This window comes from Medicago sativa, chromosome 2 (genome assembly GCF_051527215.1).
Source record: "Medicago sativa cultivar Bolivia chromosome 2, Bolivia_mono, whole genome shotgun sequence".
Classification (NCBI taxonomy): Eukaryota; Viridiplantae; Streptophyta; class Magnoliopsida; order Fabales; family Fabaceae; genus Medicago; species Medicago sativa.
The window spans coordinates 43342987-43368900 of NC_140750.1; positions in this window are offsets into that span (position 1 = coordinate 43342987).

The window sequence follows — 25914 nt, forward strand, 5'->3', positions numbered from 1 at the left end:
AAATGAAATTATTTGAATGACCATTGTCCCAAAAATGAGATTTTAGCCTATATGGTTAAAAGTTTGATAAATATTAATGTTGAATTTGTCCCTCGATGTCCTTTATTGCGTAACATAATATTTGAACCAATTTCGTTTTAAATTTGGTAAATTGAAAGTAATGAGATGACCCTTATCGCGAAAACGAGATTTTAGCTTATATTGTTACATGTTTGTTAAATATGAAGGTTGAACATGTCCCTCGATGTCCCTTGATGCGAAACATAATATGTGAACCTATTTGGTTTGAAATTCGATAAAATGAAAGTATTGAAATGACCCTTGTCGCGAAAATGAAATTTTAGCCTATGTGCTTAGAAGTTTGATAAACAGTGAACTTGTCCCTCGATGTCCCTTGATGCGAAACATGATATGTGACCCTATTTGGTTTTATATTCAGAAAAATGAAAGTATTGGAATGACTTTGTCGCGAAAATGAGATTTTAGCCTATATGGTTAGAAGTTTGATAAAGGTTGAACTTGTCCCTCGATCTCCCTTGATACGAAGCATTATAAGTGAACCTATTTGGTTTGAAATTCGATAAAATGAAAGTATTGAAATGACCTTTGTCGTGAAAATGAAATTTTAGCCTATGTGGTTAGATGTTTGATAAACAGTGAACTTGTCCCTCGATCTCCCTTGATGCGAAACATGATATGTGAACCTATTTGGTTTGAAATTCGATAAAATGAAAGTATTGAAATGACCTTTGTCGTGAAAATGAAATTTTAGCCGATGTGGTTAGATGTTTGATAAACAGTGAACTTGTCCCTCGATGTCCCTTGATGCGAAACATGATATGTGAACCTATTTGGTTTGAAATTCGATAAAATGAAAGTATTGAAATGACCCTTGTCGCGAAAATGAAATTTTAGCCGATGTGGTTAGAAGTTTGATAAACAATGAACTTGTCCCTCGATTTCCCTTGATACGAAACATGATCTGTGAACCTATTTGGTTTGAAATTCGATAAAATGAAAGTATTGAAATGACCCTTGTCGCGAAAATGAAATTTTAGCCTACGTGGTTAGAAGTTTGATAAACAGTGAACTTGTCCCTCGATGTCCCTTGATGCGAAACATGATATGTGAACCTATTTGGTTTTATATTCGGAAAAATGAAAGTGTTGGAATGACTTTGTCGCGAAAATGTGATTTTAAACTATATGGTTAGAAGTTTGATAAAGGTTGAACTTGTCCCTCGATTTCCCTTGATACGAAACATGACATGTGAACGTATTTGGTTTGAAATTTGATAAAATGAAATTATTGAAATGACCCTTGTCGCGAAAATGAAATTTTAGCCTATGTGGTTAGAAGTTTGATAAACAGTGAACTTGTCCCTCGATGTCCCTTGATGCGAAACATGATATGTGAACCTATTTGGTTTTATATTCGAAAAAATGAAAGTATGGGAATGACTTTGTCGCGAAAATGAGATTTTAGCCTATATGGTTAGAAGTTTGATAAAGGTTGAACTTCTCCCTCGATCTCCCTTGATACGAAACATGATATGTGAACCTATTTGGTATTGTATTCGGCAAAATGAAATTATTTGAATGACCATTGTCCCAAAAATGAGATTTTAGCCTATATGGTTAAAAGTTTGATAAATATTAATGTTGAATTTGTCCCTCGATGTTCTTTATTGCGTAACATAATATTTGAACAAATTTCGTTTTAAATTTGGTAAATTGAAAGTAATGAGATGACCCTTATCGCGAAAACGAGATTTTAGCATATATTGTTACATGTTTCTTAAATATGAAGGTTGAACATGTCCCTCGTTGTCCCTTGATGTGAAACATGATATGTGAACCTATTTGGTTTGAAATTCGATAAAATGAAAGTATTGAAATGACCCTTGTCGCAAAAATGAAATTTTAGCCTATGTGGTTAGAAGTTTGATAAACAGTGAACTTGTGCCTCGATGTCCCTTGATGCGAAACATGATATGTGAACCTATTTGGTTTTATATTCGGAAAAATGAAAGTATTCGAATGACTTTGTCGCGAAAATGAGATTTTAGCCTATATGGTTGGAAGTTTGATAAAGGTTGAACTTGTCCCTCGATCTCCCTTGATACGAAACATGATATGTGAACCTATTTGGTTTTGTATTTGGCAAAATGAAATTATTTGAATGACCATTGTCCCAAAAATGAGATTTTAGCCTATATGGTTAAAAGTTTGATAAATATTAATGTTGAATTTGTCCCTCGATGTCCTTTATTGCGTAACATAATATTTGAACCAATTTCGTTTTAAATTTGGTAAATTGAAAGTAATGAGATGACCCTTATCGCAAAAACGAGATTTTAGCTTATATTGTTACATGTTTGTTAAATATGAAGGTTGAACATGTCCCTCGATGTCCCTTGATGCGAAACATAATATGTGAACCTATTTGGTTTGAAATTCGATAAAATGAAAGTATTGAAATGACCCTTGTCGCGAAAATGAAATTTTAGCCTATGTGGTTAGAAGTTTGATAAACCGTGAACTTGTCCCTCGATGTCCCTTGATGCGAAACATGATATGTGAACCTATTTGGTTTTATATTCAGAAAAATGAAAGTATTGGAATGACTTTGTCGCGAAAATGAGATTTTAGCCTATATGGTTAGAAGTTTGATAAAGGTTGAACTTGTCCCTCGATCTCCCTTGATACGAAGCATGATAAGTGAACCTATTTGGTTTGAAATTCGATAAAATGAAAGTATTGAAATGACCTTTGTCGTGAAAATGAAATTTTAGCCTATGTGGTTAGAAGTTTGATAAACAGTGAACTTGTCCCTCGATGTCCCTTGATGCGAAACATGATATGTGAACCTATTTGGTTTTATATTCGATAAAATGAAAGTATTGAAATGACCCTTGTCGCGAAAATGAAATTTTAGCCGATGTGGTTAAAAGTTTGATAAACAATGAACTTGTCCCTCGATTTCCCTTGATACGAAACATGATATGTGAACCTATTTGGTTTGAAATTCGATAAAATGAAAGTATTGAAATGACCCTTGTCGCGAAAATGAAATTTTAGCCGATGTGGTTAAAAGTTTGATAAACAATGAACTTGTCCCTCGATTTCCCTTGATACGAAACATGATCTGTGAACCTATTTGGTTTGAAATTCGATAAAATGAAAGTATTGAAATGACCCTTGTCGCGAAAATGAAATTTTAGCCTACGTGGTTAGAAGTTTGATAAACAGTGAACTTGTCCCTCGATGTCCCTTGATGCGAAACATGATATGTGACCCTATTTGGTTTTATATTCAGAAAAATGAAAGTATTGGAATGACTTTGTCGCGAAAATGAGATTTTAGCCTATATGGTTAGAAGTTTGATAAAGGTTGAACTTGTCCCTCGATCTCCCTTGATACGAAGCATTATAAGTGAACCTATTTGGTTTGAAATTCGATAAAATGAAAGTATTGAAATGACCTTTGTCGTGAAAATGAAATTTTAGCCTATGTGGTTAGATGTTTGATAAACAGTGAACTTGTCCCTCGATCTCCCTTGATGCGAAACATGATATGTGAACCTATTTGGTTTGAAATTCGATAAAATGAAAGTATTGAAATGACCTTTGTCGTGAAAATGAAATTTTAGCCGATGTGGTTAGATGTTTGATAAACAGTGAACTTGTCCCTCGATGTCCCTTGATGCGAAACATGATATGTGAACCTATTTGGTTTGAAATTCGATAAAATGAAAGTATTGAAATGACCCTTGTCGCGAAAATGAAATTTTAGCCGATGTGGTTAAAAGTTTGATAAACAATGAACTTGTCCCTCGATTTCCCTTGATACGAAACATGATCTGTGAACCTATTTGGTTTGAAATTCGATAAAATGAAAGTATTGAAATGACCCTTGTCGCGAAAATGAAATTTTAGCCTACGTGGTTAGAAGTTTGATAAACAGTGAACTTGTCCCTCGATGTCCCTTGATGCGAAACATGATATGTGAACCTATTTGGTTTTATATTCGAAAAAATGAAAGCAATGGAATGACTTTGTCGCGAAAATGAGATTTTAGCCTATATGGTTAGAAGTTTGATAAAGGTTGAACTTGTCCCTCGATCTCCCTTGATACGAAGCATGATAAGTGAACCTATTTGGTTTGAAATTCGATAAAATGAAAGTATTGAAATGACCTTTGTCGTGAAAATGAAATTTTAGCCTATGTGGTTAGAAGTTTGATAAACAGTGAACTTGTCCCTCGATGTCCCTTGATGCGAAACATGATATGTGAACCTATTTGGTTTTATATTCGATAAAATGAAAGTATTGAAATGACCCTTGTCGCGAAAATGAAATTTTAGCCGATGTGGTTAAAAGTTTGATAAACAATGAACTTGTCCCTCGATTTCCCTTGATACAAAACATGATCTGTGAACCTATTTGGTTTGAAATTCGATAAAATGAAAGTATTGAAATGACCCTTGTCGCGAAAATGAAATTTTAGCCTACGTGGTTAGAAGTTTGATAAACAGTGAACTTGTCCCTCGATGTCCCTTGATGCGAAACATGATATGTGAACCTATTTGGTTTTATATTCGAAAAAATGAAAGTATGGGAATGACTTTGTCGCGAAAATGAGATTTTAGCCTATATGGTTAGAAGTTTGATAAAGGTTGAACTTGTCCCTCGATCTCCCTTGATACGAAACATGATATGTGAACCTATTTGGTATTGTATTCGGTAAAATGAAATTATTTGAATGACCATTGTCCCAAAAATGAGATTTTAGCCTATATGGTTAAAAGTTTGATAAATATTAATGTTGAATTTGTCCCTCGATGTCCTTTATTGCGTAACATAATATTTGAACCAATTTCGTTTTAAATTTGGTAAATTGAAAGTAATGAGATGACCCTTATCGCAAAAACGAGATTTTAGCTTATATTGTTACATGTTTGTTAAATATGAAGGTTGAACATGTCCCTCGATGTCCCTTGATGCGAAACATAATATGTGAACCTATTTGGTTTGAAATTCGATAAAATGAAAGTATTGAAATGACCCTTGTCGCGAAAATGAAATTTTAGCCTATGTGGTTAGAAGTTTGATAAACAGTGAACTTGTCCCTCGATGTCCCTTGATGCGAAACATGATATGTGACCCTATTTGGTTTTATATTCAGAAAAATGAAAGTATTGGAATGACTTTGTCGCGAAAATGAGATTTTAGCCTATATGGTTAGAAGTTTGATAAAGGTTGAACTTGTCCCTCGATCTCCCTTGATACGAAGCATTATAAGTGAACCTATTTGGTTTGAAATTCGATAAAATGAAAGTATTGAAATGACCTTTGTCGTGAAAATGAAATTTTAGCCTATGTGGTTAGATGTTTGATAAACAGTGAACTTGTCCCTCGATCTCCCTTGATGCGAAACATGATATGTGAACCTATTTGGTTTGAAATTCGATAAAATGAAAGTATTGAAATGACCTTTGTCGTGAAAATGAAATTTTAGCCGATGTGGTTAGATGTTTGATAAACAGTGAACTTGTCCCTCGATGTCCCTTGATGCGAAACATGATATGTGAACCTATTTGGTTTGAAATTCGATAAAATGAAAGTATTGAAATGACCCTTGTCGCGAAAATGAAATTTTAGCCGATGTGGTTAAAAGTTTGATAAACAATGAACTTGTCCCTCGATTTTCCTTGATACGAAACATGATCTGTGAACCTATTTGGTTTGAAATTCGATAAAATGAAAGTATTGAAATGACCCTTGTCGCGAAAATGAAATTTTAGCCTACGTGGTTAGAAGTTTGATAAACAGTGAACTTGTCCCTCGATGTCCCTTGATGCGAAACATGATATGTGAACCTATTTGGTTTTATATTCGAAAAAATGAAAGCAATGGAATGACTTTGTCGCGAAAATGAGATTTTAGCCTATATGGTTAGAAGTTTGATAAAGGTTGAACTTGTCCCTCGATCTCCCTTGATACGAAACATGATATGTGAACCTATTTGGTATTGTATTCGGCAAAATGAAATTATTTGAATGACCATTGTCCCAAAAATGAGATTTTAGCCTATATGGTTAAAAGTTTGATAAATATTAATGTTGAATTTGTCCCTCGATGTCCTTTATTGCGTAACATAATATTTGAACCAATTTCGTTTTAAATTTGGTAAATTGAAAGTAATGAGATGACCCTTATCGCAAAAACGAGATTTTAGCTTATATTGTTACATGTTTATTAAATATGAAGGTTGAACATGTCCCTCGATGTCCCTTGATGCGAAACATAATATGTGAACCTATTTGGTTTGAAATTCGATAAAATGAAAGTATTGAAATGACCCTTGTCGCGAAAATGAAATTTTAGCCTATGTGGTTAGAAGTTTGATAAACAGTGAACTTGTCCCTCGATGTCCCTTGATGCGAAACATGATATGTGACCCTATTTGGTTTTATATTCAGAAAAATGAAAGTATTGGAATGACTTTGTCGCGAAAATGAGATTTTAGCCTATATGGTTAGAAGTTTGATAAAGGTTGAACTTGTCCCTCGATCTCCCTTGATACGAAGCATTATAAGTGAACCTATTTGGTTTGAAATTCGATAAAATGAAAGTATTGAAATGACCTTTGTCGTGAAAATGAAATTTTAGCCTATGTGGTTAGATGTTTGATAAACAGTGAACTTGTCCCTCGATCTCCCTTGATGCGAAACATGATATGTGAACCTATTTGGTTTGAAATTCGATAAAATGAAAGTATTGAAATGACCTTTGTCGTGAAAATGAAATTTTAGCCGATGTGGTTAGATGTTTGATAAACAGTGAACTTGTCCCTCGATGTCCCTTGATGCGAAACATGATATGTGAACCTATTTGGTTTGAAATTCGATAAAATGAAAGTATTGAAATGACCCTTGTCGCGAAAATGAAATTTTAGCCGATGTGGTTAAAAGTTTGATAAACAATGAACTTGTCCCTCGATTTTCCTTGATACGAAACATGATCTGTGAACCTATTTGGTTTGAAATTCGATAAAATGAAAGTATTGAAATGACCCTTGTCGCGAAAATGAAATTTTAGCCTACGTGGTTAGAAGTTTGATAAACAGTGAACTTGTCCCTCGATGTCCCTTGATGCGAAACATGATATGTGAACCTATTTGGTTTTATATTCGAAAAAATGAAAGCAATGGAATGACTTTGTCGCGAAAATGAGATTTTAGCCTATATGGTTAGAAGTTTGATAAAGGTTGAACTTGTCCCTCGATCTCCCTTGATACGAAACATGATATGTGAACCTATTTGGTATTGTATTCGGCAAAATGAAATTATTTGAATGACCATTGTCCCAAAAATGAGATTTTAGCCTATATGGTTAAAAGTTTGATAAATATTAATGTTGAATTTGTCCCTCGATGTCCTTTATTGCGTAACATAATATTTGAACCAATTTCGTTTTAAATTTGGTAAATTGACAGTAATGAGATGACCCTTATCACGAAAACGAGATTTTAGCTTATATTGTTACATGTTTGTTAAATATGAAGGTTGAACATGTCCCTCGATGTCCCTTGATGCGAAACATAATATGTGAACCTATTTGGTTTGAAATTCGATAAAATGAAAGTATTGAAATGACCCTTGTCGCGAAAATGAAATTTTAGCCGATGTGGTTAAAAGTTTGATAAACAATGAACTTGTCCCTCGATTTCCCTTGATACGAAACATGATCTGTGAACCTATTTGGTTTGAAATTCGATAAAATGAAAGTATTGAAATGACCCTTGTCGCGAAAATGAAATTTTAGCCTACGTGGTTAGAAGTTTGATAAACAGTGAACTTGTCCCTCGATGTCCCTTGATGCGAAACATGATATGTGACCCTATTTGGTTTTATATTCAGAAAAATGAAAGTATTGGAATGACTTTGTCGCGAAAATGAGATTTTAGCCTATATGGTTAGAAGTTTGATAAAGGTTGAACTTGTCCCTCGATCTCCCTTGATACGAAGCATTATAAGTGAACCTATTTGGTTTGAAATTCGATAAAATGAAAGTATTGAAATGACCTTTGTCGTGAAAATGAAATTTTAGCCTATGTGGTTAGATGTTTGATAAACAGTGAACTTGTCCCTCGATCTCCCTTGATGCGAAACATGATATGTGAACCTATTTGGTTTGAAATTCGATAAAATGAAAGTATTGAAATGACCTTTGTCGTGAAAATGAAATTTTAGCCGATGTGGTTAGATGTTTGATAAACAGTGAACTTGTCCCTCGATGTCCCTTGATGCGAAACATGATATGTGAACCTATTTGGTTTGAAATTCGATAAAATGAAAGTATTGAAATGACCCTTGTCGCGAAAATGAAATTTTAGCCGATGTGGTTAAAAGTTTGATAAACAATGAACTTGTCCCTCGATTTCCCTTGATACGAAACATGATCTGTGAACCTATTTGGTTTGAAATTCGATAAAATGAAAGTATTGAAATGACCCTTGTCGCGAAAATGAAATTTTAGCCTACGTGGTTAGAAGTTTGATAAACAGTGAACTTGTCCCTCGATGTCCCTTGATGCGAAACATGATATGTGAACCTATTTGGTTTTATATTCGAAAAAATGAAAGCAATGGAATGACTTTGTCGCGAAAATGAGATTTTAGCCTATATGGTTAGAAGTTTGATAAAGGTTGAACTTGTCCCTCGATCTCCCTTGATACGAAGCATGATAAGTGAACCTATTTGGTTTGAAATTCGATAAAATGAAAGTATTGAAATGACCTTTGTCGTGAAAATGAAATTTTAGCCTATGTGGTTAGAAGTTTGATAAACAGTGAACTTGTCCCTCGATGTCCCTTGATGCGAAACATGATATGTGAACCTATTTGGTTTTATATTCGATAAAATGAAAGTATTGAAATGACCCTTGTCGCGAAAATGAAATTTTAGCCGATGTGGTTAAAAGTTTGATAAACAATGAACTTGTCCCTCGATTTCCCTTGATACGAAACATGATCTGTGAACCTATTTGGTTTGAAATTCGATAAAATGAAAGTATTGAAATGACCCTTGTCGCGAAAATGAAATTTTAGCCTACGTGGTTAGAAGTTTGATAAACAGTGAACTTGTCCCTCGATGTCCCTTAATGCGAAACATGATATGTGAACCTATTTGGTTTTATATTCGAAAAAATGAAAGTATGGGAATGACTTTGTCGCGAAAATGAGATTTTAGCCTATATGGTTAGAAGTTTGATAAAGGTTGAACTTGTCCCTCGATCTCCCTTGATACGAAACATGATATGTGAACCTATTTGGTATTGTATTCGGCAAAATGAAATTATTTGAATGACCATTGTCCCAAAAATGAGATTTTAGCCTATATGGTTAAAAGTTTGATAAATATTAATGTTGAATTTGTCCCTCGATGTCCTTTATTGCGTAACATAATATTTGAACCAATTTCGTTTTAAATTTGGTAAATTGAAAGTAATGAGATGACCCTTATCGCAAAAACGAGATTTTAGCTTATATTGTTACATGTTTGTTAAATATGAAGGTTGAACATGTCCCTCGATGTCCCTTGATGCGAAACATAATATGTGAACCTATTTGGTTTGAAATTCGATAAAATGAAAGTATTGAAATGACCCTTGTCGCGAAAATGAAATTTTAGCCTATGTGGTTAGAAGTTTGATAAACAGTGAACTTGTCCCTCGATGTCCCTTGATGCGAAACATGATATGTGACCCTATTTGGTTTTATATTCAGAAAAATGAAAGTATTGGAATGACTTTGTCGCGAAAATGAGATTTTAGCCTATATGGTTAGAAGTTTGATAAAGGTTGAACTTGTCCCTCGATCTCCCTTGATACGAAGCATTATAAGTGAACCTATTTGGTTTGAAATTCGATAAAATGAAAGTATTGAAATGACCTTTGTCGTGAAAATGAAATTTTAGCCTATGTGGTTAGATGTTTGATAAACAGTGAACTTGTCCCTCGATCTCCCTTGATGCGAAACATGATATGTGAACCTATTTGGTTTGAAATTCGATAAAATGAAAGTATTGAAATGACCTTTGTCGTGAAAATGAAATTTTAGCCGATGTGGTTAGATGTTTGATAAACAGTGAACTTGTCCCTCGATGTCCCTTGATGCGAAACATGATATGTGAACCTATTTGGTTTGAAATTCGATAAAATGAAAGTATTGAAATGACCCTTGTCGCGAAAATGAAATTTTAGCCGATGTGGTTAAAAGTTTGATAAACAATGAACTTGTCCCTCGATTTCCCTTGATACGAAACATGATCTGTGAACCTATTTGGTTTGAAATTCGATAAAATGAAAGTATTGAAATGACCCTTGTCGCGAAAATGAAATTTTAGCCTACGTGGTTAGAAGTTTGATAAACAGTGAACTTGTCCCTCGATGTCCCTTGATGCGAAACATGATATGTGAACCTATTTGGTTTTATATTCGAAAAAATGAAAGCAATGGAATGACTTTGTCGCGAAAATGAGATTTTAGCCTATATGGTTAGAAGTTTGATAAAGGTTGAACTTGTCCCTCGATCTCCCTTGATACGAAACATGATATGTGAACCTATTTGGTATTGTATTCGGCAAAATGAAATTATTTGAATGACCATTGTCCCAAAAATGAGATTTTAGCCTATATGGTTAAAAGTTTGATAAATATTAATGTTGAATTTGTCCCTCGATGTCCTTTATTGCGTAACATAATATTTGAACCAATTTCGTTTTAAATTTGGTAAATTGACAGTAATGAGATGACCCTTATCGCGAAAACGAGATTTTAGCTTATATTGTTACATGTTTGTTAAATATGAAGGTTGAACATGTCCCTCGATGTCCCTTGATGCGAAACATAATATGTGAACCTATTTGGTTTGAAATTCGATAAAATGAAAGTATTGAAATGACCCTTGTCGCGAAAATGAAATTTTAGCCTATGTGGTTAGGAGTTTGATAAACAGTGAACTTGTCCCTCGATGTCCCTTGATGCGAAACATGATATGTGACCCTATTTGGTTTTATATTCAGAAAAATGAAAGTATTGGAATGACTTTGTCGCGAAAATGAGATTTTACCCTATATGGTTAGAAGTTTGATAAAGGTTGAACTTGTCCCTCGATCTCCCTTGATACGAAGCATTATAAGTGAACCTATTTGGTTTGAAATTCGATAAAATGAAAGTATTGAAATGACCTTTGTCGTGAAAATGAAATTTTAGCCTATGTGGTTAGATGTTTGATAAACAGTGAACTTGTCCCTCGATCTCCCTTGATGCGAAACATGATATGTGAACCTATTTGGTTTGAAATTCGATAAAATGAAAGTATTGAAATGACCTTTGTCGTGAAAATGAAATTTTAGCCGATGTGGTTAGATGTTTGATAAACAGTGAACTTGTCCCTCGATGTCCCTTGATGCGAAACATGATATGTGAACCTATTTGGTTTGAAATTCGATAAAATGAAAGTATTGAAATGACCCTTGTCGCGAAAATGAAATTTTAGCCGATGTGGTTAGAAGTTTGATAAACAATGAACTTGTCCCTCGATTTCCCTTGATACGAAACATGATCTGTGAACCTATTTGGTTTGAAATTCGATAAAATGAAAGTATTGAAATGACCCTTGTCGCGAAAATGAAATTTTAGCCTACGTGGTTAGAAGTTTGATAAACAGTGAACTTGTCCCTCGATGTCCCTTGATGCGAAACATGATATGTGAACCTATTTGGTTTTATATTCGAAAAAATGAAAGCAATGGAATGACTTTGTCGCGAAAATGAGATTTTAGCCTATATGGTTAGAAGTTTGATAAAGGTTGAACTTGTCCCTCGATCTCCCTTGATACGAAACATGATATGTGAACCTATTTGGTATTGTATTCGGCAAAATGAAATTATTTGAATGACCATTGTCCCAAAAATGAGATTTTAGCCTATATGGTTAAAAGTTAGATAAATATTAATGTTGAATTTGTCCCTCGATGTCCTTTATTGCGTAACATAATATTTGAACCAATTTCGTTTTAAATTTGGTAAATTGAAAGTAATGAGATGACCCTTATCGCAAAAACGAGATTTTAGCTTATATTGTTACATGTTTGTTAAATATGAAGGTTGAACATGTCCCTCGATGTCCCTTGATGCGAAACATAATATGTGAACCTATTTGGTTTGAAATTCGATAAAATGAAAGTATTGAAATGACCCTTGTCGCGAAAATGAAATTTTAGCCTATGTGGTTAGAAGTTTGATAAACAGTGAACTTGTCCCTCGATGTCCCTTGATGCGAAACATGATATGTGACCCTATTTGGTTTTATATTCAGAAAAATGAAAGTAATGGAATGACTTTGTCGCGAAAATGAGATTTTAGCCTATATGGTTAGAAGTTTAATAAAGGTTGAACTTGTCCCTCGATCTCCCTTGATACGAAGCATTATAAGTGAACCTATTTGGTTTGAAATTCGATAAAATGAAAGTATTGAAATGACCTTTGTCGTGAAAATGAAATTTTAGCCTATGTGGTTAGATGTTTGATAAACAGTGAACTTGTCCCTCGATCTCCCTTGATGCGAAACATGATATGTGAACCTATTTGGTTTGAAATTCGATAAAATGAAAGTATTGAAATGACCTTTGTCGTGAAAATGAAATTTTAGCCGATGTGGTTAGATGTTTGATAAACAGTGAACTTGTCCCTCGATGTCCCTTGATGCGAAACATGATATGTGAACCTATTTGGTTTGAAATTCGATAAAATGAAAGTATTGAAATGACCCTTGTCGCGAAAATGAAATTTTAGCCGATGTGGTTAGAAGTTTGATAAACAATGAACTTGTCCCTCGATTTCCCTTGATACGAAACATGATCTGTGAACCTATTTGGTTTGAAATTCGATAAAATGAAAGTATTGAAATGACCCTTGTCGCGAAAATGAAATTTTAGCCTACGTGGTTAGAAGTTTGATAAACAGTGAACTTGTCCCTCGATGTCCCTTGATGCGAAACATGATATGTGAACCTATTTGGTTTTATATTCGAAAAAATGAAAGCAATGGAATGACTTTGTCGCGAAAATGAGATTTTAGCCTATATGGTTAGAAGTTTGATAAAGGTTGAACTTGTCCCTCGATCTCCCTTGATACGAAACATGATATGTGAACCTATTTGGTATTGTATTCGGCAAAATGAAATTATTTGAATGACCATTGTCCCAAAAATGAGATTTTAGCCTATATGGTTAAAAGTTTGATAAATATTAATGTTGAATTTGTCCCTCGATGTCCTTTATTGCGTAACATAATATTTGAACCAATTTCGTTTTAAATTTGGTAAATTGACAGTAATGAGATGACCCTTATCGCGAAAACGAGATTTTAGCTTATATTGTTACATGTTTGTTAAATATGAAGGTTGAACATGTCCCTCGATGTCCCTTGATGCGAAACATAATATGTGAACCTATTTGGTTTGAAATTCGATAAAATGAAAGTATTGAAATGACCCTTGTCGCGAAAATGAAATTTTAGCCTATGTGGTTAGAAGTTTGATAAACAGTGAACTTGTCCCTCGATGTCCCTTGATGCGAAACATGATATGTGACCCTATTTGGTTTTATATTCAGAAAAATGAAAGTATTGGAATGACTTTGTCGCGAAAATGAGATTTTAGCCTATATGGTTAGAAGTTTGATAAAGGTTGAACTTGTCCCTCGATCTCCCTTGATACGAAGCATTATAAGTGAACCTATTTGGTTTGAAATTCGATAAAATGAAAGTATTGAAATGACCTTTGTCGTGAAAATGAAATTTTAGCCTATGTGGTTAGATGTTTGATAAACAGTGAACTTGTCCCTCGATCTCCCTTGATGCGAAACATGATATGTGAACCTATTTGGTTTGAAATTCGATAAAATGAAAGTATTGAAATGACCCTTGTCGCGAAAATGAAATTTTAGCCGATGTGGTTAGAAGTTTGATAAACAATGAACTTGTCCCTCGATTTCCCTTGATACGAAACATGATCTGTGAACCTATTTGGTTTGAAATTCGATAAAATGAAAGTATTGAAGTGACCCTTGTCGCGAAAATGAAATTTTAGCCGATGTGGTTAGAAGTTTGATAAACAATGAACTTGTCCCTCGATTTCCCTTGATACGAAACATGATCTGTGAACCTATTTGGTTTGAAATTCGATAAAATGAAAGTATTGAAATGACCCTTGTCGCGAAAATGAAATTTTAGCCTACGTGGTTAGAAGTTTGATAAACAGTGAACTTGTCCCTCGATGTCCCTTGATGCGAAACATGATATGTGAACCTATTTGGTTTTATATTCGAAAAAATGAAAGCAATGGAATGACTTTGTCGCGAAAATGAGATTTTAGCCTATATGGTTAGAAGTTTGATAAAGGTTGAACTTGTCCCTCGATCTCCCTTGATACGAAACATGATATGTGAACCTATTTGGTATTGTATTCGGCAAAATGAAATTATTTGAATGACCATTGTCCCAAAAATGAGATTTTAGCCTATATGGTTAAAAGTTTGATAAATATTAATGTTGAATTTGTCCCTCGATGTCCTTTATTGCGTAACATAATATTTGAACCAATTTCGTTTTAAATTTGGTAAATTGAAAGTAATGAGATGACCCTTATCGCAAAAACGAGATTTTAGCTTATATTGTTACATGTTTGTTAAATATGAAGGTTGAACATGTCCCTCGATGTCCCTTGATGCGAAACATAATATGTGAACCTATTTGGTTTGAAATTCGATAAAATGAAAGTATTGAAATGACCCTTGTCGCGAAAATGAAATTTTAGCCTATGTGGTTAGAAGTTTGATAAACAGTGAACTTGTCCCTCGATGTCCCTTGATGCGAAACATGATATGTGACCCTATTTGGTTTTATATTCAGAAAAATGAAAGTATTGGAATGACTTTGTCGCGAAAATGAGATTTTAGCCTATATGGTTAGAAGTTTGATAAAGGTTGAACTTGTCCCTCGATCTCCCTTGATACGAAGCATTATAAGTGAACCTATTTGGTTTGAAATTCGATAAAATGAAAGTATTGAAATGACCTTTGTCGTGAAAATGAAATTTTAGCCTATGTGGTTAGATGTTTGATAAACAGTGAACTTGTCCCTCGATCTCCCTTGATGCGAAACATGATATGTGAACCTATTTGGTTTGAAATTCGATAAAATGAAAGTATTGAAATGACCCTTGTCGCGAAAATGAAATTTTAGCCGATGTGGTTAGAAGTTTGATAAACAATGAACTTGTCCCTCGATTTCCCTTGATACGAAACATGATCTGTGAACCTATTTGGTTTGAAATTCGATAAAATGAAAGTATTGAAATGACCCTTGTCGCGAAAATGAAATTTTAGCCTACGTGGTTAGAAGTTTGATAAACAGTGAACTTGTCCCTCGATGTCCCTTGATGCGAAACATGATATGTGAACCTATTTGGTTTTATATTCGAAAAAATGAAAGCAATGGAATGACTTTGTCGCGAAAATGAGATTTTAGCCTATATGGTTAGAAGTTTGATAAAGGTTGAACTTGTCCCTCGATCTCCCTTGATACGAAACATGATATGTGAACCTATTTGGTATTGTATTCGGCAAAATGAAATTATTTGAATGACCATTGTCCCAAAAATGAGATTTTAGCCTATATGGTTAAAAGTTTGATAAATATTAATGTTGAATTTGTCCCTCGATGTCCTTTATTGCGTAACATAAAATTTGAACCAATTTCGTTTTAAATTTGGTAAATTGACAGTAATGAGATGACCCTTATCGCGAAAACGAGATTTTAGCTTATATTGTTACATGTTTGTTAAATATGAAGGTTGAACATGTCCCTCGATGTCCCTTGATGCGAAACATAATATGTGAACCTATTTGGTTTGAAATTCGATAAAATGAAAGTATTGAAATGACCCTTGTCGCGAAAATGAAATTTTAGCCTATGTGGTTAGAAGTTTGATAAACAGTGAACTTGTCCCTCGATGTCCCTTGATGCGAAACATGATATGTGACCCTATTTGGTTTTATATTCAGAAAAATGAAAGTATTGGAATGACTTTGTCGCGAAAATGAGATTTTAGCCTATATGGTTAGAAGTTTGATAAAGGTTGAACTTGTCCCTCGATCTCCCTTGATACGAAGCATTATAAGTGAACCTATTTGGTTTGAAATTCGATAAAATGAAAGTATTGAAATGACCTTTGTCGTGAAAATGAAATTTTAGCCTATGTGGTTAGATGTTTGATAAACAGTGAACTTGTCCCTCGATCTCCCTTGATGCGAAACATGATATGTGAACCTATTTGGTTTGAAATTCGATAAAATGAAAGTATTGAAATGACCTTTGTCGTGAAAATGAAATTTTAGCCGATGTGGTTAGATGTTTGATAAACAGTGAACTTGTCCCTCGATGTCCCTTGATGCGAAACATGATATGTGAACCTATTTGGTTTGAAATTCGATAAAATGAAAGTATTGAAATGACCCTTGTCGCGAAAATGAAATTTTAGCCGATGTGGTTAGAAGTTTGATAAACAATGAACTTGTCCCTCGATTTCCCTTGATACGAAACATGATCTGTGAACCTATTTGGTTTGAAATTCGATAAAATGAAAGTATTGAAATGACCCTTGTCGCGAAAATGAAATTTTAGCCTACGTGGTTAGAAGTTTGATAAACAGTGAACTTGTCCCTCGATGTCCCTTGATGCGAAACATGATATGTGAACCTATTTGGTTTTATATTCGGAAAAATGAAAGTGTTGGAATGACTTTGTCGCGAAAATGAGATTTTAAACTATATGGTTAGAAGTTTGATAAAGGTTGAACTTGTCCCTCGATTTCCCTTGATACGAAACATGATATGTGAACCTATTTGGTTTGAAATTCGATAAAATGAAAGTATTGAAATGACCCTTGTCGCGAAAATGAAATTTTAGCCTATGTGGTTAGAAGTTTGATAAACAGTGAACTTGTCCCTCGATGTCCCTTGATGCGAAACATGATATGTGAACCTATTTGGTTTTATATTCGAAAAAATGAAAGTATGGGAATGACTTTGTCGCGAAAATGAGATTTTAGCCTATATGGTTAGAAGTTTGATAAAGGTTGAACTTGTCCCTCGATTTCCCTTGATACGAAACATGATCTGTGAACCTATTTGGTTTGAAATTCGATAAAATGAAAGTATTGAAATGACCCTTGTCGCGAAAATGAAATTTTAGCCTACGTGGTTAGAAGTTTGATAAACAGTGAACTTGTCCCTCGATGTCCCTTGATGCGAAACATGATATGTGAACCTATTTGGTTTTATATTCGAAAAAATGAAAGCAATGGAATGACTTTGTCGCGAAAATGAGATTTTAGCCTATATGGTTAGAAGTTTGATAAAGGTTGAACTTGTCCCTCGATCTCCCTTGATACGAAACATGATATGTGAACCTATTTGGTATTGTATTCGGCAAAATGAAATTATTTGAATGACCATTGTCCCAAAAATGAGATTTTAGCCTATATGGTTAAAAGTTTGATAAATATTAATGTTGAATTTGTCCCTCGATGTCCTTTATTGCGTAACATAAAATTTGAACCAATTTCGTTTTAAATTTGGTAAATTGACAGTAATGAGATGACCCTTATCGCGAAAACGAGATTTTAGCTTATATTGTTACATGTTTTTTAAATATGAAGGTTGAACATGTCCCTCGATGTCCCTTGATGCGAAACATAATATGTGAACCTATTTGGTTTGAAATTCGATAAAATGAAAGTATTGAAATGACCCTTGTCGCGAAAATGAAATTTTAGCCTATGTGGTTAGAAGTTTGATAAACAGTGAACTTGTCCCTCGATGTCCCTTGATGCGAAACATGATATGTGACCCTATTTGGTTTTATATTCAGAAAAATGAAAGTATTGGAATGACTTTGTCGCGAAAATGAGATTTTAGCCTATATGGTTAGAAGTTTGATAAAGGTTGAACTTGTCCCTCGATCTCCCTTGATACGAAGCATTATAAGTGAACCTATTTGGTTTGAAATTCGATAAAATGAAAGTATTGAAATGACCTTTGTCGTGAAAATGAAATTTTAGCCTATGTGGTTAGATGTTTGATAAACAGTGAACTTGTCCCTCGATCTCCCTTGATGCGAAACATGATATGTGAACCTATTTGGTTTGAAATTCGATAAAATGAAAGTATTGAAATGACCTTTGTCGTGAAAATGAAATTTTAGCCGATGTGGTTAGATGTTTGATAAACAGTGAACTTGTCCCTCGATGTCCCTTGATGCGAAACATGATATGTGAACCTATTTGGTTTGAAATTCGATAAAATGAAAGTATTGAAATGACCCTTGTCGCGAAAATGAAATTTTAGCCGATGTGGTTAGAAGTTTGATAAACAATGAACTTGTCCCTCGATTTCCCTTGATACGAAACATGATCTGTGAACCTATTTGGTTTGAAATTCGATAAAATGAAAGTATTGAAATGACCCTTGTCGCGAAAATGAAATTTTAGCCTACGTGGTTAGAAGTTTGATAAACAGTGAACTTGTCCCTCGATGTCCCTTGATGCGAAACATGATATGTGAACCTATTTGGTTTTATATTCGGAAAAATGAAAGTGTTGGAATGACTTTGTCGCGAAAATGAGATTTTAAACTATATGGTTAGAAGTTTGATAAAGGTTGAACTTGTCCCTCGATTTCCCTTGATACGAAACATGATATGTGAACCTATTTGGTTTGAAATTCGATAAAATGAAAGTATTGAAATGACCCTTGTCGCGAAAATGAAATTTTAGCCTATGTGGTTAGAAGTTTGATAAAGGTTGAACTTGTCCCTCGATCTCCCTTGATACGAAACATGATATGTGAACCTATTTGGTATTGTATTCGGCAAAATGAAATTATTTGAATGACCATTGTCCCAAAAATGAGATTTTAGCCTATATGGTTAAAAGTTTGATAAATATTAATGTTGAATTTGTCCCTCGATGTCCTTTATTGCGTAACATAAAATTTGAACCAATTTCGTTTTAAATTTGGTAAATTGACAGTAATGAGATGACCCTTATCGCGAAAACGAGATTTTAGCTTATATTGTTACATGTTTTTTAAATATGAAGGTTGAACATGTCCCTCGATGTCCCTTGATGCGAAACATAATATGTGAACCTATTTGGTTTGAAATTCGATAAAATGAAAGTATTGAAATGACCCTTGTCGCGAAAATGAAATTTTAGCCTATGTGGTTAGAAGTTTGATAAACAGTGAACTTGTCCCTCGATGTCCCTTGATGCGAAACATGATATGTGACCCTATTTGGTTTTATATTCAGAAAAATGAAAGTATTGGAATGACTTTGTCGCGAAAATGAGATTTTAGCCTATATGGTTAGAAGTTTGATAAAGGTTGAACTTGTCCCTCGATCTCCCTTGATACGAAGCATTATAAGTGAACCTATTTGGTTTGAAATTCGATAAAATGAAAGTATTGAAATGACCTTTGTCGTGAAAATGAAATTTTAGCCTATGTGGTTAGATGTTTGATAAACAGTGAACTTGTCCCTCGATCTCCCTTGATGCGAAACATGATATGTGAACCTATTTGGTTTGAAATTCGATAAAATGAAAGTATTGAAATGACCTTTGTCGTGAAAATGAAATTTTAGCCGATGTGGTTAGATGTTTGATAAACAGTGAACTTGTCCCTCGATGTCCCTTGATGCGAAACATGATATGTGAACCTATTTGGTTTGAAATTCGATAAAATGAAAGTATTGAAATGACCCTTGTCGCGAAAATGAAATTTTAGCCGATGTGGTTAGAAGTTTGATAAACAATGAACTTGTCCCTCGATTTCCCTTGATACGAAACATGATCTGTGAACCTATTTGGTTTGAAATTCGATAAAATGAAAGTATTGAAATGACCCTTGTCGCGAAAATGAAATTTTAGCCTACGTGGTTAGAAGTTTGATAAACAGTGAACTTGTCCCTCGATGTCCCTTGATGCGAAACATGATATGTGAACCTATTTGGTTTTATATTCGGAAAAATGAAAGTGTTGGAATGACTTTGTCGCGAAAATGAGATTTTAAACTATATGGTTAGAAGTTTGATAAAGGTTGAACTTGTCCCTCGATTTCCCTTGATACGAAACATGATATGTGAACCTATTTGGTTTGAAATTCGATAAAATGAAAGTATTGAAATGACCCTTGTCGCGAAAATGAAATTTTAGCCTATGTGGTTAGAAGTTTGATAAACAGTGAACTTGTCCCTCGATGTCCCTTGATGCGAAACATGATATGTGAACCTATTTGGTTTTATATTCAAAAAAATGAAAGTATGGGAATGACTTTGTCGCGAAAATGAGATGTTAGCCTATATGGTTAGAAGTTTGATAAAGGTTGAACTTGTCCCTCGATCTCCCTTGATACGAAACATGATATGTGAACCTATTTGGTATTGTATTCGGCAAAATGAAATTATTTGAATGACCATTGTCCCAAAAATGAGATTTTAGCCTATATGGTTAAAAGTTTGATAAATATTAATGTTGAATTTGTCCCTCGATGTCCTTTATTGCGTAACATAATATTTGAACCAATTTCGTTTTAAATTTGGTAAATTGAAAGTAATGAGATGACCCTTATCGCGAAAACGAGATTTTAGCTTATATTGTTACATGTTTGTTAAATATGAAGGTTGAACATGTCCCTCGATGTCCCTTGATGCGAAACATAATATGTGAACCTATTTGGTTTGAAATTCGCTAAAATGAAAGTATTGAAATGACCCTTGTCGCGAAAATGAAATTTTAGCCCATGTGGTTAGAAGTTTGATAAACAGTGAACTTGTCCCTCGATGTCCCTTGATGCGAAACATGATATGTGAACCTATTTGATTTTATATTCAGAAAAATGAAAGTATTGGAATGACTTTGTCTCAAAAATGAGATTTTAGCCTATATGGTTAGAAGTTTGATAAAGGTTGAACTTGTCCCTCGATCTCCCTTGATACGAAGCATGATAAGTGAACCTATTTGGTTTGAAATTCGATAAAATGAAAGTATTGAAATGACCTTTGTCGTGAAAATGAAATTTTAGCCTATGTGGTTAGAAGTTTGATAAACAGTGCACTTGTCCCTCGATGTCCCTTGATGCGAAACATGATATGTGAACCTATTTGGTTTTATATTCGAAAAAATGAAAGCATTGGAATGACTTTGTCGCGAAAATGAGATTTTAGCCTATATGGTTAGAAGTTTGATAAAGGTTGAACTTGACCCTCGATCTCCCTTGATACGAAGCATTATAAGTGAACCTATTTGGTTTGAAATTCGATAAAATGAAAGTATTGAAATGACCTTTGTCGTGAAAATGAAATTTTAGCCTATGTGGTTAGATGTTTGATAAACAGTGAACTTGTCCCTCGATCTCCCTTGATGCGAAACATGATATGTGAACCTATTTGGTTTGAAATTCGATAAAATGAAAGTATTGAAATGACCTTTGTCGTGAAAATGAAATTTTAGCCGATGTGGTTAGATGTTTGATAAACAGTGAACTTGTCCCTCGATGTCCCTTGATGCGAAACATGATATGTGAACCTATTTGGTTTGAAATTCGATAAAATGAAAGTATTGAAATGACCCTTGTCGCGAAAATGAAATTTTAGCCGATGTGGTTAGAAGTTTGATAAACAATGAACTTGTCCCTCGATTTCCCTTGATACGAAACATGATCTGTGAACCTATTTGGTTTGAAATTCGATAAAATGAAAGTATTGAAATGACCCTTGTCACGAAAATGAAATTTTAGCCTACGTGGTTAGAAGTTTGATAAACAGTGAACTTGTCCCTCGATGTCCCTTGATGCGAAACATGATATGTGAACCTATTTGGTTTTATATTCGGAAAAATGAAAGTGTTGGAATGACTTTGTCGCGAAAATGAGATTTTAAACTATATGGTTAGAAGTTTGATAAAGGTTGAACTTGTCCCTCGATTTCCCTTGATACGAAACATGATATGTGAACCTATTTGGTTTGAAATTCGATAAAATGAAAGTATTGAAATGACCCTTGTCGCGAAAATGAAATTTTAGCCTATGTGGTTAGAAGTTTGATAAACAGTGAACTTGTCCCTCGATGTCCCTTGATGCGAAACATGATATGTGAACCTATTTGGTTTTATATTCGAAAAAATGAAAGTATGGGAATGACTTTGTCGCGAAAATGAGATTTTAGCCTATATGGTTAGAAGTTTGATAAAGGTTGAACTTGTCCCTCGATCTCCCTTGATACGAAACATGATATGTGAACCTATTTGGTATTGTATTCGGCAAAATGAAATTATTTGAATGACCATTGTCCCAAAAATGAGATTTTAGCCTATATGGTTAAAAGTTTGATAAATATTAATGTTGAATTTGTCCCTCGATGTCCTTTATTGCGTAACATAATATTTGAACCAATTTCGTTTTAAATTTGGTAAATTGAAAGTAATGAGATGACCCTTATCGCGAAAACGAGATTTTAGCTTATATTGTTACATGTTTCTTAAATATGAAGGTTGAACATGTCCCTCGATGTCCCTTGATGTGAAACATGATATGTGAACCTATTTGGTTTGAAATTCGATAAAATGAAAGTATTGAAATGACCCTTGTCGCAAAAATGAAATTTTAGCCTATGTGGTTAGAAGTTTGATAAACAGTGAACTTGTGCCTCGATGTCCCTTGATGCGAAACATGATATGTGAACCTATTTGGTTTTATATTCGGAAAAATGAAAGTATTCGAATGACTTTGTCGCGAAAATGAGATTTTAGCCTATATGGTTAGAAGTTTGATAAAGGTTGAACTTGTCCCTCGATCTCCCTTGATACGAAACATGATATGTGAACCTATTTGGTTTTGTATTCGGCAAAATGAAATTATTTGAATGACCATTGTCCCAAAAATGAGATTTTAGCCTATATGGTCAAAAGTTTGATAAATATTAATGTTGAATTTGTCCCTCGATGTCCTTTATTGCGTAACATAATATTTGAACCAATTTCGTTTTAAATTTGGTAAATTGAAAGTAATGAGATGACCCTTATCGCGAAAACGAGATTTTAGCTTATATTGTTACATGTTTGTTAAATATGAAGGTTGAACATGTCCCTCGATGTCCCTTGATGCGAAACATAATATGTGAACCTATTTGGTTTGAAATTCGATAAAATGAAAGTATTGAAATGACCCTTGTCGCGAAAATGAAATTTTAGCCCATGTGGTTAGAAGTTTGATAAACAGTGAACTTGTCCCTCGATGTCCCTTGATGCGAAACATGATATGTGAACCTATTTGGTTTTATATTCAGAAAAATGAAAGTATTGGAATGACTTTGTCTCAAAAATGAGATTTTAGCCTATATGGTTAGAAGTTTGATAAAGGTTGAACTTGTCCCTCGATCTCCCTTGATACGAAGCATGATAAGTGAACCTATTTGGTTTGAAATTCGATAAAATGAAAGTATTGAAATGACCTTTGTCGTGAAAATGAAATTTTAGCCTATGTGGTTAGAAGTTTGATAAACAGTGAACTTGTCCCTCGATGTCCCTTGATGCGAAACATGATATGTGAACCTATTTGGTTTTATATTCGAAAAAATGAAAGCATTGGAATGACTTTGTCGCGAAAATGAGATTTTAGCCTATATGGTTAGAAGTTTGATAAAGGTTGAACTTGTCCCTCGATCTCCCTTGATACGAAACATGATATGTGAACCTATTTGGTATTGTATTCGGCAAAATGAAATTATTTGAATGACCATTGTCCCAAAAATGAGATTTTAGCCTATATGGTTAAAAGTTTGATAAATATTAATGTTGAATTTGTCCCTCGATGTCCTTTATTGCGTAACATAATATTTGAACCAATTTCGTTTTAAATTTGGTAAATTGAAAGTAATGAGATGACCCTTATCGCGAAAACGAGATTTTAGCTTATATTGTTACATGTTTGTTAAATATGAAGGTTGAACATGTCCCTCAATGTCCCTTGATGCGAAACATAATATGTGAACCTATTTGGTTTGAAATTCGATAAAATGAAAGTATTGAAATGACCCTTGTCGCGAAAATGAAATTTTAGCCTATGTGCTTAGAAGTTTGATAAACAGTGAACTTGTCCCTCGATGTCCCTTGATGCGAAACATGATATGTGACCCTATTTGGTTTTATATTCAGAAAAATGAAAGTATTGGAATGACTTTGTCGCGAAAATGAGATTTTAGCCTATATGGTTAGAAGTTTGATAAAGGTTGAACTTGTCCCTCGATCTCCCTTGATACGAAGCATGATAAGTGAACCTATTTGGTTTGAAATTCGATAAAATGAAAGTATTGAAATGACCTTTGTCGTGAAAATGAAATTTTAGCCTATGTGGTTAGATGTTTGATAAACAGTGAACTTGTCCCTCGATCTCCCTTGATGCGAAACATGATATGTGAACCTATTTGGTTTGAAATTCGATAAAATGAAAGTATTGAAATGACCTTTGTCGTGAAAATGAAATTTTAGCCGATGTGGTTAGATGTTTGATAAACAGTGAACTTGTCCCTCGATGTCCCTTGATGCGAAACATGATATGTGAACCTATTTGGTTTGAAATACGATAAAATGAAAGTATTGAAATGACCCTTGTCGCGAAAATGAAATTTTAGCCGATGCGGTTAGAAGTTTGATAAACAATGAACTTGTCCCTCGATTTCCCTTGATACGAAACATGATCTGTGAACCTATTTGGTTTGAAATTCGATAAAATGAAAGTATTGAAATGACCCTTGTCGCGAAAATGAAATTTTAGCCTACGTGGTTAGAAGTTTGATAAACAGTGAACTTGTCCCTCGATGTCCCTTGATGCGAAACATGATATGTGAACCTATTTGGTTTTATATTCGGAAAAATGAAAGTGTTGGAATGACTTTGTCGCGAAAATGTGATTTTAAACTATATGGTTAGAAGTTTGATAAAGGTTGAACTTGTCCCTCGATTTCCCTTGATACGAAACATGATATGTGAACCTATTTGGTTTGAAATTTGATAAAATGAAATTATTGAAATGACCCTTGTCGCGAAAATGAAATTTTAGCCTATGTGGTTAGAAGTTTGATAAACAGTGAACTTGTCCCTCGATGTCCCTTGATGCGAAACATGATATGTGAACCTATTTGGTTTTATATTCGAAAAAATGAAAGTATGGGAATGACTTTGTCGCGAAAATGAGATTTTAGCCTATATGGTTACAAGTTTGATAAAGGTTGAACTTCTCCCTCGATCTCCCTTGATACGAAACATGATATGTGAACCTATTTGGTATTGTATTCGGCAAAATGAAATTATTTGAATGACCATTGTCCCAAAAATGAGATTTTAGCCTATATGGTTAAAAGTTTGATAAATATTAATGTTGAATTTGTCCCTCGATGTTCTTTATTGCGTAACATAATATTTGAACAAATTTCGTTTTAAATTTGGTAAATTGAAAGTAATGAGATGACCCTTATCGCGAAAACGAGATTTTAGCATATATTGTTACATGTTTCTTAAATATGAAGGTTGAACATGTCCCTCGTTGTCCCTTGATGTGAAACATGATATGTGAACCTATTTGGTTTGAAATTCGATAAAATGAAAGTATTGAAATGACCCTTGTCGCAAAAATGAAATTTTAGCCTATGTGGTTAGAAGTTTGATAAACAGTGAACTTGTGCCTCGATGTCCCTTGATGCGAAACATGATATATGAACCTATTTGGTTTT